Source organism: Orcinus orca, chromosome 10 (genome assembly GCF_937001465.1).
Source record: "Orcinus orca chromosome 10, mOrcOrc1.1, whole genome shotgun sequence".
In the NCBI taxonomy this organism is placed as follows: Eukaryota; Metazoa; Chordata; class Mammalia; order Artiodactyla; family Delphinidae; genus Orcinus; species Orcinus orca.
The window spans coordinates 99,505,870-99,522,292 of record NC_064568.1 but is presented as its reverse complement, the minus strand read 5'-3'; the positions used below and the strand labels follow the sequence as shown (position 1 = coordinate 99,522,292).

At 38.2% G+C, this 16,423-nt stretch overlaps 2 long non-coding RNA genes across 3 annotated transcripts in view; one reads left to right on the top strand and one right to left on the bottom strand.

The window, feature by feature from the left end:
* Nucleotides 1–12,478, top strand: part of LOC125965551 (uncharacterized) — a 29,926-nt gene extending 17,448 nt beyond the window's left edge. The window contains exon 2 of the long non-coding RNA XR_007479579.1: nt 11,449–12,478. This is a non-coding gene — a long non-coding RNA (uncharacterized LOC125965551). The remainder of the gene's footprint in view (nt 1–11,448) is intronic.
* LOC125965550 (uncharacterized) overlaps nt 1–16,423 on the bottom strand; it is a 169,014-nt gene that overhangs the window by 141,086 nt on the left and 11,505 nt on the right. For both annotated transcript variants that reach the window (XR_007479575.1, XR_007479576.1), the window contains exons 3-4: nt 12,856–12,946; nt 12,598–12,759 (exon numbers count right to left, since the gene is read on the bottom strand). This is a non-coding gene — a long non-coding RNA (uncharacterized LOC125965550). The remainder of the gene's footprint in view (nt 1–12,597; nt 12,760–12,855; nt 12,947–16,423) is intronic.

Genomic DNA, 16,423 nt, shown 5'->3' with positions numbered 1-16,423 from the left:
TTGCTTTCCCATCTGAGGTTCAGCTTCTGGACTCCAAGCCTCATTCCTAAGAATGGCTTGTAAGTCTAGAGATTCCTGGTTGCTTCTTAGTCTGTATCAGTAACCACTACCATATTACAATTTTGCCTACTGAAGGCGCTCAAGGCTTCCTCTTTGCTCTTTATTTCTTCCCTCAGCTGGCCAGGTAAGAGTCAGAGGGCCTGGAGCAAACTGAAATAAAACCCCTGCAAGGTGCTGGTACATAGGATGTAATTCTTCTGAGGACAGTACCTCTCAGCTATTGTTTTTTTTTTTCACAAGCTTAATTAGTTCCTTCATATTTAAAATGAGAGAGCTGAACTAAAGAACCTTCAGAGTTCTAGCCAAATGACCTGTGACTCTTTAATTTTGCTGTCTTCAGCAAGGAAGATGAATTATGATTTAGAGTTGGAAAAGAACATAGAAATATATACTCTAAAGTTATTGCTGAAAAAATGAGAAAACTGAGACAAAAGAAATTTAAATGATTTGCCCAAGGCCACACAGATATAAAATGAAAACAAAAAACAAAGAAGAACAAGGTTCAAGTCACTATTCCTTGACCACAACGAAGGCACAAGAGAGTGGATACTGAGAGTGGATACCGGCACAGATGAAAGGAACTGTGTTCGAATCCTGGGTCTACTGCTTACTTATCTGTAAAACCTAAGCAAAGTGAGTCAACCTTTCTAACCTTCTATTTATTCTTTTAGGAAATAGAGACAATAATAACAGTATGTGTTTCCTACAGTTGAAGTAGGCATCAAATGACATTATTGCTGAAAGCTCTTGACCAAGTGTTTTCAATAAATATGCAAGGACCTTTCAAACAGTAAAATGGTCTTTATGGTATTACTGTATGGACTGCAAATGCATGAGAAAAGGGAGCATGAGAAAAGGGAGAAACTGTCAAATCAGAATTGGCAGTGTTTTGAACAGAACTACGTTGCATTGTCTCATAGGCCTGGCCTAGTTAATTTTGCAGGAAGGGATTTCTGGTGATTTCTTTTTTCTTCTCAACACTTTGCTGTACTCTAAATTTTTTCTTTGAGCATGTGTTGTTTCAACAAAAATAAAGTCTAAAGAAAAAAATTATATACAGGAAGGTCAGGGGTAGGTTGCAAATTTGGTTTATGTCATTATTCAGAATGGGCAGTTTTTAAAAATGTTTAATTAACGAATTAACATATCTGTTTGCAAGTGTGTGGGAGGTGGTGGTATTCTAATAACACTGCACTCCATTAGATGAGAGTACAGATGGGGGTGTGTGTGTGTTTGGGGAATAAAAAATGGAGAAACAAATTTGGATCCAAGCTGCAGGAGAGTAACTGCAGTAGAACTCATATTTTTTTCTCCAAGGATTAGCTGTGGTAGCGAGCACTGCCAGCTTGAGTTTCTAAAATTTATTTTCTAGCCAGTGCTATTATTTTTATTCCTGTTTATTGACCAAGAACTGCTTCATTTACTGAACTGACCGCGTTGCTGAGCAGTTGGCCTGCCCTGCGGTTTCTGCTGCACGGGGCCCTGTTTGTAATGCCCACTGCTGTCCCATAGATGGCAGCATTTCCCAAACAACGCCAGCACCAAGCCTGGGGCCCTTCCTACTCTCCTCCCAAAGAGAAAACAGCTCCATAATCTGTTGACAGGATTAAGGACCCCTGCTGTTTTACAGGAAGTAAATAAATCCTTATGGTATTCTGGGAATCTCAGGAGTATAGAGAGTGGTAAGGAATTGTTTATTCTATGGTAGAGGTATCAAATGAATATTTACAGCATTTAAAACAATTACCTCAGATTGATGTGGACTCTGGTGTTAAAAACCCAGCCTGTTTGCATTATCTAGTTTAGAATATTTCTTAACCTCTTGCTCAGTAGGTTTACTTTCTGAGTACAGAATTTCGTGCTAGTACAGTTTTTAGAGTTGATAGTGAACGCTAAAGCTGGAAGACAGTGACGTTTTCTTTCTAATTCTGATGAAGCATTTAGAAATTAAAATATATCTCCTGTGTATGCAAATCATTGTATAAAACCTATACCACATGATATTATAAACTACAGGAACACAATAAGCAAAATAAAATATACAATAATAGAAGATAAATAGTATCACTGTGGGTATGTTTAAGTACAAGGTTATCTTTTACTTCAAAATTCACCGAAATTCTCAATTTTAGATATTATTTAAGGTAGACATAAAAAAGGACTCGTCATAAATCTAGAATATTGATGCTGCATTAAATGCTTTTAGTTAGCATTCTTAAATACGTCTCTTACGTAATTCAAAAATGACACAGAGCAATCATCTAAATCTATCAGTGAGATATACTCAGGGATTGATTCAATGTTCCTATTCAGGTTTTCCACTGCCCTAGGGTGAGCCTTTTTTTTTGTTTTTTTAACTCCAGTTTTTTTCTGCAACTTCCTTTATTCTATATGTTCCAAGAAGCTGATGATTTTTTATTTTTAACATCTTTATTGGAGTATAATTGCTTCACGATGGTGTGTTAGTTTCTGCTGTGTAACAAAGTGAATCAGCTATACATACACATATATCCCCATATCCCCTCCCTCTTGCGTCTCCCTTCCCCCCCCCATCCCACCCCTCTAGACGGTCACAAAGCACCAAGCTGATCTCCGTGTGCTATGCAGCTGCTTCCCACTAGCTATCTGTTTTATGTTTGGTAGTGTATATATGTCCATGCCACTCTCTGGCTTCGTCCCAGTTTACCCTTCCCCCTCCCAGTGTCTCAAGTCCATTCTCTACGTCTGCATCCCTATTCCTGTCCTGCCCCTAGGTTCTTCAGAACCATTTTTGGTTTTTTTAGATTCCATATATATGTGTTAGCATACGGTATTTGTTTTTCTCTGTCTGACTTACTTCACTTTGTATGACAGTCTCTAGGTCCATCCACCTCACTACAAATAATTCAGTTGTTTCTTGTTACGGCTGAGTAATATTCCATTGTATATATATGCCACATCTTCTTTATCCATTCATCTGTTGATGGACACTTAGGTTGCTTCCATGTCCTGGCTATTGTAAATAGACCTGCAATGAACACTGTGGTACATGACTCTTTTTAAATTGTGGTTTTCTCAGGGTATATGCCCAGTAGTGGGATTGTTGGGTCATATGGTAGTTCTGTTGTTTTTAAGGAACTTCCATACTGTTCTCTATAGTGGCTGTATCAATTTATATTTCCACCAACAGTGCAAGAGGGTTCCCTTTTCTCCACACCCTCTCCAGCATTTATTGTTTCTAGATTTTTTGATGATGGCCATCCTGACTGCTGTGAGGTGATACCTCATTGTAGTTTTGATTTGCATTTCTCTAATGATTAGTGATGTTGAGCATCCTTTCATGTGTTTGTTGGCAATCTGTACGTCTTCTTTGGAGAAATGTCTATTTAGGTCTTCTGCCCATTTTTGGATTGGGTTGTTTGGTTTTTTTTGATATTGAAATACATGAGCTGCTTGTATATTTTGGAGATTAATCCTTTGTCAGTTGCTTCATTTGCAAATATTTTCTCCCATTCTGAGGGTTGTCTTTTTGTCTTCTTTATGGTTTCCTTAGCTGTGCAAAAGCTTTTAAGTTTCATTAGGTCCCATTTGTTTATTTTTGTTTTTATTTCCATTTCTCTGGAAGTTGGGTCAAAAAGGATCTTGTTATGATTTATGTCATAGAGTGTTCTGCTTATGTTTTCCTCTAAGAGTTTTACAGTGTCTGGGCTTACATTTAGGTCTTTAATCTATTTTGAATTCTTTTGTGTATGGAATTAGGGAGTGTTCTAATTTCATTCTTTTACATGTAGCTGTTCAGTTTTCCCAGCACCACTTTTTTTTTTTTTCCTTGTGGTACACGGGCCTCTCACTGATGTGGCCTCTCCCGTTGCGGAGCACAGCCTCCGGACGCGCAGGCTCAGCGGCCATGGCTCACGGGCCCAGCCGCTCCGCGGCATGTGGGACCTTCCTGGACTGGGTCACGAACCCGCGTCCCCTGCATTGGCAGGCGGACTCTCAACCACTGCACCACCAGGGAAGCCCTCCCAGCACCACTTATTGATGAGGCTGTCTTTTCTCCATTATATATTCTTGCCTCCTTTATCAAAGATGAGGTGACCATATGTGCGTGGGTTTATCTCTGGGCTTTCTATCCTGTTCCATTGATCTATATTGCTGTTTTTGTGCCAGTACCATACTGTCTTGATTACTGTAGCTTTGTAGTATAGTCTGAAGCCAGGGAGCCTGATTCCTCCAGCTCCATTTTTATTTCTCAGGATTGCTTTGGCTATTCGGGGTCTTTTGTGTTTCCATACAAATTGTGAAATTTTTTGTTCTAGTTCTGTGAAAAATGCCATTTGTAGTTTGATAGGGATTGCATTGAATCTGTAGATTGCTTTGGGTAGTATAGTCATTATCACAAAGTTGATTTTTCGAATCCAAGAACATGGTGTACCTCTCCATCTGTATCATCTTTAATTTATTTCATCAGTGTCTTATAGTTTTCTGCATACAGGTCTTTTGTCTCCTTAGGTAGGTTCATTCCTAGGTATTTTATTCTTTTTCTTGCAATTGTAAATGGGAGTGTTCCCTTAATTTCTCTTCCAGACTTTTCATCATTAGTGTACAGGAATGCAAGAGATTTCTGTGCATTAATTTTGTATCCTGCTACTTTACCAAATTCATTGATTAGCTCTAGTAGTTTTCTGGTAGCACCTTTAGGATTCTCTATGTAGAGTATCATGTCATCTGCAAACAGTGACAGCTTTACTTCTTCTTTTCCCATTTGGATTCCTTTTATTTCTTTTTCTTCTCTGATTGCTGTGGCTAAAACTTCCAAAACTATGTTGAATAACAGTGGTGAGAGTGGGTAGCCTTGTCTTGTTCCTGATCTTAGTGTAAATGGTTTCAGTTTTACACCATCGAGAACGATGTTGGCTGCGGGTTTGACATATATGGCCTTTACTATGTTGGGGTAGGTTCCCTCTATGCCCACTTTCTGGAGAGTTTTTATCACAAATGGGTGTTGAACTTTGTCGAAAGCTTTTTCTGCATCTATTGAGATGATCATATGTTTTTTCTCCTTCAGTTTGTTAATATGGTTTATCACATTGATTGATTTGCATATAATGAAGAATCCTTGCATTCCTGGGATAAACTCCACTTAATCATGGTGTATGATCCTTTTAATGTGCGGCTGGATGCTGTTTGCTAGTATTTTGTTGAGGATTTTTGCATCTATGTTCATCAGTGATATTGGCCTGTAGTTTTCTTTCTTTGTGACATCTTTGTCTGGTTTTGGTATCAGGGTGATGGTGGCCTCGTAGAATGAGTTTGGGAGTATTCCTTTCTCTGCTATATTTTGGAAGAGTTTGAGAAGGATAGGTGTTAGCTCTTCTCTAAATGTTTGATATAATTTGCCTGTGAAGCCATCTGGTCCTGGGCTTTTGTTTGTTGGAAGATTTTCAATCACAATTTCAATTTCAGTGATTGTGATTGGTCTGTTCGTATATTTCTTCCTGGTTCAGTCTTGGAAGGTTGTGAATTTCTAGGAATTTGTCCATTTCTTCCAGGTTGTCCATTTTATTGGCATAGAGTTGCTTGTAGTAATCTCTCACAATCCTTTGTATTTATGCAGTGTCAGTTGTTACTTCTCCTTTATCATTTCTAATTGTATTGAGTCTTCTCCCTTTTTTTCCTTGATGAGTCTGGCTAATGGTTTATCAACTTTGTTTATCTTCTCAAAGAACCAGCTTTTAGTTTTATTGATCTTTGCTATCGTTTCCTTCATTTCTTTTTCATTTATTTCTGATCTTATCTTTATGGTTTCTTTCCTTCTGCTAACTGGGGTTTTTTGGTCCTTCTTTCTCTAATTGCTTTAGGTGTAAGGTTAGGTTGTTTATTTGAGATTTTTCTTGTTTCTTGAGGTAGGGTTGTATTGGTATAAACTTTCAGCTTAGAACTGCTTTTGCTGCATCCCATAGGTTTTGGGCCAACGTGTTTTCATTGTCATTTATTTCTAGTTATTTTTTGATTTCCTCTCTGATTTCTTCAGTGATTTCTTGGTTATTTAGTAGTGTATTGTTTAGCCTCCATGTGTTTGTATTTTTCACAGATTTTTTCCTGTAATTGATATCTAATCTCATAGCATTGTGGTCGGAAAAGATACTTGATATGATTTCAATTTTCTTCAATTTAGCAAGGCTTGATTTGTGACCCAAGATATGATCTATCCTGGAGAATGTTCCATGAGCACTTGAGAAGAAAGTGTATTCTGTTGTTTTTGGATGGAATGTCCTATAAATATCAATTAAGTCCATCTTGTTTAATGTGTCATTTAAAGCTTGTGTTTCCTTATTTATTTTCATTTTGGATGATATGTCCATTAGTGGAAGTGGGGTGTTAAAGTCCCCTACAATGATTGTGTTACTGTCTATTTCCCCTTTTATGGCTGTTACCATTTGCCTTACGTACTGAGGTGCTCCTATGTTGAGTGCATAAATATCTACAATTGTTATATCTTCTTCTTGGATTGATCCCTTCATCATTATGTAGTGTCCTTCTTTGTCTCTTGTAACATTCCTTATTTCAAAGTCTATTTTGTCTGATATGAGAATTGCTATTTCAGCTTTCTTTTGATTTCCATTTGCATGGAGTATCTTTTTCCATGCCCTCACTTTCAGTCTGTATGTGTCCCTAGTCTGAAGTGGGTCTCTTGTAGACAGCATATATACAGGTCTTGTTTTTGTATCCATTCAGCCAGTCTATGTTTTTGGTTGGAGCATTTAATCCATTTACTTTGAAGGTAATTATTGATATGTATGTTCCTATTACCATTTTCTTAATTGCTTTGGGTTTGTTATTGTAAGTATTTTTCTCTCTTGTGTTTCCTGCCTAGAGAAGTTCCTTTAGCATTTGTTGTAAAGCTGGTTTGGTGGTGCTGAATTCTCTTAGCTGTTGCTTGTCTGTAAAGGTTTTAACTTCTCTATCAAATCTGAATGAGATCCTTGCTGGGTAGAGTAATCTTGGTTGTCAGTTTTTCCCTTTCATCACATTAATTATGTCCTGCCACACCCTTGTCGCTTGCAGAATTTCTGCTGAGAAATCAGCTGTTAACCTTATGGGGATTCCCTTTTATGTTATTTGTTGCTTTTCCTTTGCTGCTTTTAATATTTTTTCTTTGTATTAATTTTTGATAGTTTGATTAATAAGTATCTTGGCATTTTCCTCCTTGGATTTATCCTGTACGGAACTTGCTGTGTTTCCTGGACTTGATTGACTCTTTCCTTTCCCATATTAGGGAAATTTTCAACTATAATCTCTTCAAATATTTTTTCAGTCACTTTCTTTTTCTCTTCTTCTTCTAGGACCCATATAATTCGAATGGTGGTGCACCTAATGTTGTCCCAGAGGTCTCTGAGACTGTCCTCAATTCTTTTCATTCTTTTTTCTTTATTCTGCTCTGCGTTAGTTATTTCCACTATTTTATCTTCCAGGTCACTTATCCGTCTTTCTGCCTCAGTTATTCTGCTATTGATTCCTTCTAAAGAAGTTTTAGTTTCATTCATTGTGTTGTTCATCATTGTTTGTTTGCTCTTTAGTTCTTCTAGGTCCTTATTATACGTTTCTTGTATTTTTTCCATTCTATTATGTCATGTGATTGTGTAGTTTCACAAGGCCAGTGAAGCTATCAATAACCAGTCAATGTGTACGACAAGTCCAGATGTTGCCCATCATGTGTATCAAGCTTGACAGGATTCATTTAGCAGCCAAGTGTAGTGAGAGCATTGCACACTCCTGTAGCATTGGGAACATAATTCAATAATATGCAGTAACAGTGATAAGAAGGTGATGAAAACCTGACCAGTAACCAGTAGTTGCTTTTTTTTTTTTTTTTGGTTAATGATAAATAATTTTGATGGTTTAAATACTGCTTGAGGAAATTATAGAAAACAATCAAATGCCAGTCTAAAACAAAACACTTTACAATGCATTTTTTTGTTATTGTGGTAAGAACACATAACATGAGATCTACCCTCTTAACAAAATTTTTAAGTGTACAGGGCAGTATTGTTAGTATAGGCACAATGTTGTACAGCAAATCTCTAGAACTTTTCATCTTGCTTAACTGAAAGTTTATACCCCTTGAATAGCAACTTCTCACTGCCCTGGCCCCCAGCCCCTGGCAACCATCATTCTATTTTCTGCTTCTGTGAGTTTGACTATTTTGGATAACTCAAACAAGTGGAATCGTGCAAAATTTGTTCTTCTGTGACTGGCTTATTTTACTTAGCATAATATCCTCAAGATTCATGCATATTGTCACATATTGCAGGATTCCCTTCTTTTATAAGGCGAACACTTTGTTGTATATGTATACTGCATTTTTTTATCCATTCATCTGTTGATGGACATTGAGTTTTTTCCCACATCTTGGCTATTTTGAATAATGCTACAATGAACATGTGAGTGAAAATATGTATTTGAGATCCTGATTTCAATTCTTTTGCTTAAAAACCCTAAAGTGGAATTGCTAGATCATATAGTAGCTCTATTTTTTAACTTTTTTTTTTTTTTTGCGGTACGTGGGCCTCTCACTGCCGCGGCCTCTCCCGCCACGGAGCACAGGCTCCTGACACGCAGGCCCAGCAGCCATGGCTCACGGGCCCAGCCGCTCTGTGGCATGTGGGATCTTCCCGGACCGGGGCACGAACCCGCATCCCCCGCATCGGCAGGCAGACCCCCAACCACTGCGCCACCAGGGAAGCCCCATATTTTTTAATTTTTTGAGGAACCTCCATACTGCTTTCCATGGTGGCTGCACCATTTTACATTTCCACCAACAGTGTGCATGGATTTCAGTTTTTCTACAACCTCAACAATATTTGTTTTTGTTTGCTTGTTTATTTGTTTTTTGTTATTTTTATAAAGACCATCCTAGCATCCTAGCAGGTATGAAGTGATATCTCATTGAGGTTTTGATTGCTTTTTTCCTCATGATTAATGATTGTGAGCATCTTTTTATATACCTTTTGATATATCTGTTGGCAATTTGTATATCTTCTTTGGAGAAGTTTCTGTTCAAGTTCTTTGAGCATATTTAGTTATGCATTTGTTTTGTTTTGTTTTTTGCCATTGAATTTTAGGAGTTCCTTCTATATTTTGGACATTAACCTCTTTTCACAGATATTGTTTGCAAATATTTTCTCCTATTCACTCTGCTTATTGTTTTGTTTGCTGCACAGAAGTTTTTTAGTTTGATGTAGTCCCACTTGTTTATAGTTGCTTTTATTGCCTGTGCTTTTGATGTTGAATTTAAGAAATCATTGCCAAGGCCAATGTCATGAAGCTTTTCCCTTATGTTTTCTTCCAAGAGTTTTACAGTTTCAGGTCTATGTTTAAGACTTTAATCCATTTCAGTTGATTTTTGTGTATATAGTGCAGTTTTTAAAGTCTCCATTTTGTTTTAAATTCTAGTGCTCAATTCTATGTATGCAACGGATCTATACACACTCTCCTTTTTTTTTTTTTTTTTGCGGTACGTGAGCCTCTCACTGCTGTGGCCTCTCCCGTTGCGGAGCACAGGCTCTGCGGCTTGTGGGATCTTCCCTAACCAGGGCACGAACCCGTGTCCCCTGCATCGGCAGGCGGACTCTCAACCACTGCGCCACCAGGGAAGCCCACACACTCTCCTTTTTAAATTATCTCTCTTGACTTTTGAAATATATAGAATTAAAGATTTGCTTCAATAGCTATAAATAATTGTGACTGTTTTTAAAGCAGTCATCAGTATTTTGAATTGTCTCTTTGAAATCATGTGATGACATACAAATATGTGATAAGGACCAATATTTTTGAAGGAGTAGTATATTTTTCCAAAAGTAGGAAACAAAAGATTTGTCTAAAGGTTAGAAAGACATCAAAGATACACTTTTCAGGTATCATGTAATTTTTACAGCAAACCAAATTAAAATGTAAGAATAACACAGACCATTAACAAACATTTAATTGAATGTGATTTAGGTTTTCACCTTTTTATAAGTCTTTGTGTAAATGTACTAAAAATTAGAAGACAAAATCCTTCTTTAACTCTTAAAATAAGGCCACCATAGCCAACGTCTATACTTCCGTTATCCTATCTTAGTTAGACATTTTTACTGCTGGGCCAAGCCCGGTGTTCTTTCCTGACATGGGCTTGTTACTCTGCTCTACAGCAGGCTTCCAGGTCAGCCTGTTGGCTTAGTGATATTGCTTATCCTGTCCTCATTTCCAGAATAAATTAGACACTTGGACTGCTTCATTATTTCAGGTACCTAGGTAGATTTCCCCTTTGGTAGTAAACACAACCTGACATCTTATTTCTTCCTATTTAACATCTCTGGCATCTCTCCCTTCCTTTCAGTTCCCACTGTCCCCAACTCATCATCTCACATTAGGTTACACTTCGTAACTAACTGGGCTCTGTTCATGGTGTCGTGGCCATTTAATGTCTCCCAGAAATTCTTCCTAAAAAACTCATCTTAGGAGCCATCAGTGGCCAATACTATTAAACCCCTCTGCCTGATTTTCAAGACGTAATCTAACCATGCCTTATTTAACCAATCTGATTCTCCACTCCTTTCCAATATGAGCTCTGTGGATCTCATATAGTTAGCACAAAGATTAAATAAAATCTCGTGTGCAAAACGTAAGCTATTACTTGCCACCTTACAAGCACCCAAACAACAATGATGGCTATTTTTGTTACTTGATGTTTTTGTTATTGTTGCAACTCCAGCGTGGGATCCCTGGCTTTACTGCCAACTAGTGACAATGTGAATGTTAATAATTTTAATGTATTATAAGACATGTCTCAGCCATTGTGAGAATAAGCTTAGGGAATAGTCATTTCAAAACTATTTAGCTCTATTGTCTTTGAAGAAAGTGTTTGCTCTCTTTTTTGTTTTACCATCATTCTCCACTAAATGAAAATCAGAATACTTACATCATAGGGATAATGCAGGAATGTAATTAGTTTTGATTTTTAAAACATTTTGACAACGCAAAGTACTATAACTGAGTATTAACTATTTTAATAAAAGCTTAACTCATATAAAGATATCATAGTACTCGTCAACACAGCATGATTTGAAACTGAGACTTGTGGTCTCCTAACTGAGACTGTCCTGAGCTCTGGAATGAGACTGACTGGTGTTCAACTCCAAGCTCTGCACTTGCATTGGGGCAACTTACCTGTTATGCTCTGTATCAGTTTCCTCACCTATAAAGTTGGGGAATAAGCTTTCTTCTGTAGGTTTGTTCTAAGGCACGCCTGTATGTATTAATGTTCAATGAGTAACAATGCATAAAACAATATTTTGAAGTCAAGTCAACATGTGGAGTCAACATGACTTATTTTTTTTTTTACCCTTATTTTTTATTTTTTTTCAGTATGGGGGCCTCTCACTGCTGTGGCCTCTCCCGTTGCGGAGCATAGGCCCCGGACACGCAAGCCCAGCGGCCATGGCTCACGGGCCCAGCCGCTCCGCGGCATGTGGGATCCTCCCAGACCGGGGCACGAACCCGCATCCCCTGCATCAGCAGGTGGACTCTCAACCACTGCGCCACCAGGGAAGCCCAACATGACTTATTGATCACATGGACTTCGCCATCATGGGTTAGGCTCTGACTGAGGCACAGTGAGAGGATTTGAAATTTATTCAAAAAAATGTGTATTGAATATTATGCATCTACTATGCCTCAGGTCTTCTTCTAGGCACCCTGGTAGACCGAACAAAACTCAACTCCCTCAGAGCTCATAGTCCATTGGTTGCAAAAAATGTGTAAAAAATGCATAAACAATGTTACAATTTACTTTAAGAGTCAAGTTACGAAAACTTGAAACTTAAAAAAAAATAGCAAAGAACAGAAAATTTAAATAAAGGTCTAAGGTAGCAATTACAAAGATGTCCTAAGGGAGTAGATAATGAATTGCCAAGTGTATGTTATAAACATGTGTCCTAGATGTTTTTAAGTCAGGGAAGTCAGTTTATATATGCTATATAAATAATAAATATGTTTATGAGACGTTTTCCGCAAACTAACTTCACTCCAAATTCATGTGCTGAACGACCATGGAGTATGCTATGTCATCATGCACAAAAAAAGGATGGCTGCCTGGAGCACAGGGTCAGCAATGAGTCTTTTTTGGACACCTAATAAACATCGATGATGTACACTGCTTTATTGTGATAGACAATTTAAATACACACACACACACACAATTTCCAAAGATTTAGGAAGTATGATTTCCAGACTTTGAAATCAAGCTGAAGGTCTATAAGGTAAGATAAAACCCAATCCTTAATGTGGTATTGGTCTCTTGCTGCACTTCAAAACCAAGTAATCAAAACAAAGGAATATATATGTATGTGTATATATATATATATATATATATATATATATATATATATACACTAGAACTCTTGTGATGAAAATGGCACTTGAAAAAGGTTATATTTTTCCACTGAAGTTGAAGATTAATAAAATGGTGTCAAAAAAACAAAAACAAAAACCCAATCCTTCAGTTTTTCCACTTACTTTTGTATAGAGGACTCACATCTGAGAGCACGCAGAGGCCAATGTTGCTTTGCTGACATCCGCAGGCAGGGCTTCTTCTTGTCACTAAGTGAATGCTTATGATCAGGAAGGAGGATTTTTTTTCTGGGTGTCTTTTGTGGAGTTTCCTATCTTACTTTTCATCTATAATGAAATAGCATTTAAAAGAAGGCGGCGTGTGAGATGAAATCAGAACAGAGTCTTTATTTCCCATGAATAGAGAGCGGCTATGCCAGTTACCTTTTGCCTTTTATTTTGTTTTGACACCATTGTCAAAACGTTTAACTCTTCCTTTCCCAGAACCTGTCATTTGTGGAAAGAGACCGGTGACCTGCAAAGGAATTCAACAGATGTTATTGAACACAGATCTGATGAAGCGAGCTCGGTGTTATTATGAGATAAGAAAATCACACAGAAATAAACAACTTGACAGTTTACTTCCTTCTTACGGGGTAGCTCAGACGCAAACCACATGAGTTAGGCCTATCAACTTAGAAGTAGGAAACATGACAAATCGCTGTTTTTCTAAACCTGAAACCAAAGAGATTGTACACTTCCTGAAGAATTACACACTTGAGTGGTTCTAGGTAACCTCTGGATCTTCAGAACCCATTTGAGGGCTTCGAAGGCTGTTAAAACAGAGCTTGGCAAGTGTTTATTGGGTCAAGGCATATAGCTCAAAGGAAACAGAACCAACCTGGTGTGCTCATCCAACAGTGTCAAATGACTAGATCAAGCCAAGCCAGAATACTCAGAAGGGAAAAGTGTGTTAGGGAAACCCTCCGTGACTAACAGGATAGAGATGATGATTGCCATGGGGTAAAAGAGCAAGTGTCTTAAAATTGGATAATGGAGACCCACGTAATAATTAATTGTCCTTCTTTCTCTTAAGCTCATGAGCATAAGACAAGGAGTAGTTGGCAACTGGGTCGAGAAGAGTACATCACAAAGAATATTGAGTGCAAATGCTTCACTTCTGTGTTTAGGTGAGTTCAGGAAAAAAAAAAAAATGAAGGTGATTCCCTCAGTGGAGATTGAGGGAGGGAAGAGAACCAGGGACGCTCTATCAGGAAGGAAACATAAAGGACCAAGAGGAGAAAACCTAGAAAATTCCTAGTCCTTCAGACATCACTGAGTGTGACAGAACATTCCAAAGGTCACTGGCAGAGAGCCTGTTGAGCTGGCGTATGTCCTCTATTAGCTTCCGATTGTCAGAAGTGTGACAAGAGTGAAAAGGGAAAGAGTAGGCAATGCCCATTTTGGAGAAAGAGTGGGAGGTAAGGAAAATGATTTGGCCGCCAGGCTCAGCAAATGCAGTATTTCATGACATGAGCTACCTGGGAATGTGGCATCAGATTGGGCTGGCACAAATGTTTAGTTATATCCTTGGCCTTTCCATGTTTACCACCTACTGTTTTCACTCTCATATCCTTAATGTCTTTGCTATCACATAGTTGCTGCGTGTTTTCTGTTTACTGCCCTTTCCTTTATGTGCTTCTGATTCCAAATGCTTTATTTAGTGCAGGATATCTCAATCTCGAGCCTATTGACATTTTGGGCCAGAAGACATTTTGTCATGCAATACTCTTCTGTAAATTGCAGGATGTTACCAGCATCCCTGCCCTCTATCCATTAGATGCCTCACACAGTGCTGACAATTAAAAATGTCTCCAGACAATGTTCCCTGGGTGCTGAGACTGCCAAACCCCAGGGGGGTGGTCACTGTTCTAGTTTGTGCTTATTATGCTGTTTATGCCAAAAACAAATGTGCTTCCCTAGAAATATTTTCCAAGTGGTTATGAGTGAGAAGAAAGTCTAACCTGCCTATTTATTCATCATTAGTTAATTGCTCTGAATTGGTACTTGGTGTCACATTTCAAAGCCTGTAAATTTTTTGTCTCAGTGTTTTGATGAATGCATTTATCTTTTTTTGGAAGTCAAATTATTTATCTATATCTATCTATCTACCTATCTTACTTCTTTTAAAAATTCTGATCTAATTGGACATGAACATAAAGAGTTTATCCTCTTTTTTTTTTTAAATAAATTTTATTTATTTATTTATTTATGGCTGTGTTGGGTCTTCATTACTATGCGTGGGCTTTCTCTAGCTGTGGCGAGTGGAGGCTACTCTTCATTGTGGTGCGCGGGCTTCTCATTGTGGTGGCTTCTCTTGTTGCGGAGCACGGGCTCTAAGCGCGCGGGCTTCAGTAGTTGTGGCACGCGGGCTCAGCAGTTGTGGCTTGCGGGCTCTAGAGGGCAGGCTCAGTAGTTGTGGCACACAGGCCTATCTGCTCCGCGGCATGTGGGATCTTCCCGGACCAGGGCTCGAACCTGTCCCCCCTGCATTGGTAGGCGGACTCCCAGCCAATGCGCTGCGAGGGAAGCCCAAGTTTACCTTTCTTTGAAGAGTTGTTGTTGAAAGGAAGAGGAGGGGAAAAGGAGAAAGAGCTCAGAGTTGTTTCCTCTAAAACGTGGACCTCTTATTGCCATGTGTGTACTTGCTGCATTTTCTGGAGTGAAGTGTGTTTTCAGCCAGTCTCAGTCTAGCACAGTTGATGGCTCAGGTTCTTTCAGGTCAGTTTTCTCATATGTGGCAAAAGCCTCTCAGTTTACAGATGACTTCACTAATAGATATCAAATGCCTATCGGCACAAGATCATTCCCTTGGCAGTTAACAATGTCGTATTTCAAAGTTGTGGTTTGAATGTCCATTTAATGTTCTTGGTCAGAGTATTAATAACTAACATAGAACCTACTCTATAATTGATGAGCTAGTACAAGCTCTATTGTAAAATTGTATCATTCTTGCTTCCACAGTATTGTGGATGAAACACGAATGCTTAAAATGCTCTGGAATGCAGTTTTAAGTCTTTCATTTGAATATCATTATGTCTAATCCCCAGGAATGTCCAAATTCTAAATCAAAGGATAAACCTCTAGTCTGAAGACTGAATCTGAGAGTTGGTTAACATGCTAGTTTCTTCGTTCTGTCTTCTACTCTTTGGGTGATGAAAATGAAAGTTTACTTTTAATGAGCTAGGTTCAGGAAATTAAGATTTCTTCTAGCCTTGTCCTTCCTTCTTTCTTTCTGTCTATCCTTCCTTCCTTTTGTTCATTCCACTGACATACAGGGAACTGTGGAGGAACTACTGTGACCAGACATCATACCAGGCAAATGGAACAGAGAAAGGAAAAAGTTCAACAGTGCCCTGACCAAATGAAGGATCCAGTCAAGTGAAGGAGCTATGGAAAGATGAAAGGGAGAGTATGGGGTAATGAAAGACCACATGGGAGAAACATCTGCTTCAGGCTCCATGAACTCTCTCTCTCTCTCCCAATCCTTAGCCCCTTCTTATTCTAGGGAGCTTTAGGGCTTATATGCAAAAATAATTAACAGAAGATAAATATATCAAACAGGAATTAAGATATTTCTAGATTATTCTGCAAAGTTGAGAATTCATTTCTGCATGGAAAATTGGTTATACATGTTTTCACTGCTCTTTTTTTTTAAACATTTTCTAATATTTTGACAAGCGACTTCTTGGAACTTTGCTTTCTTTGTCTGCAAAAACTATAATATAGAGATTCTTGAAAGAACATTGTTTTCCCACCTTTTCAAGCAAATGATGCATTATTTCCCACTTTATTCTTGCTACAATGCACACAAATGCACACAGATTATTGATTGATATCTGTGAAATATCCTGAAAAGTCCTAATATTGATTTACATCCTCTCTTGAAGAAATAATTACTATTGATTAATCTGAGGCATTTAGCTTGAAAATAATTGAACCCAATTCACAT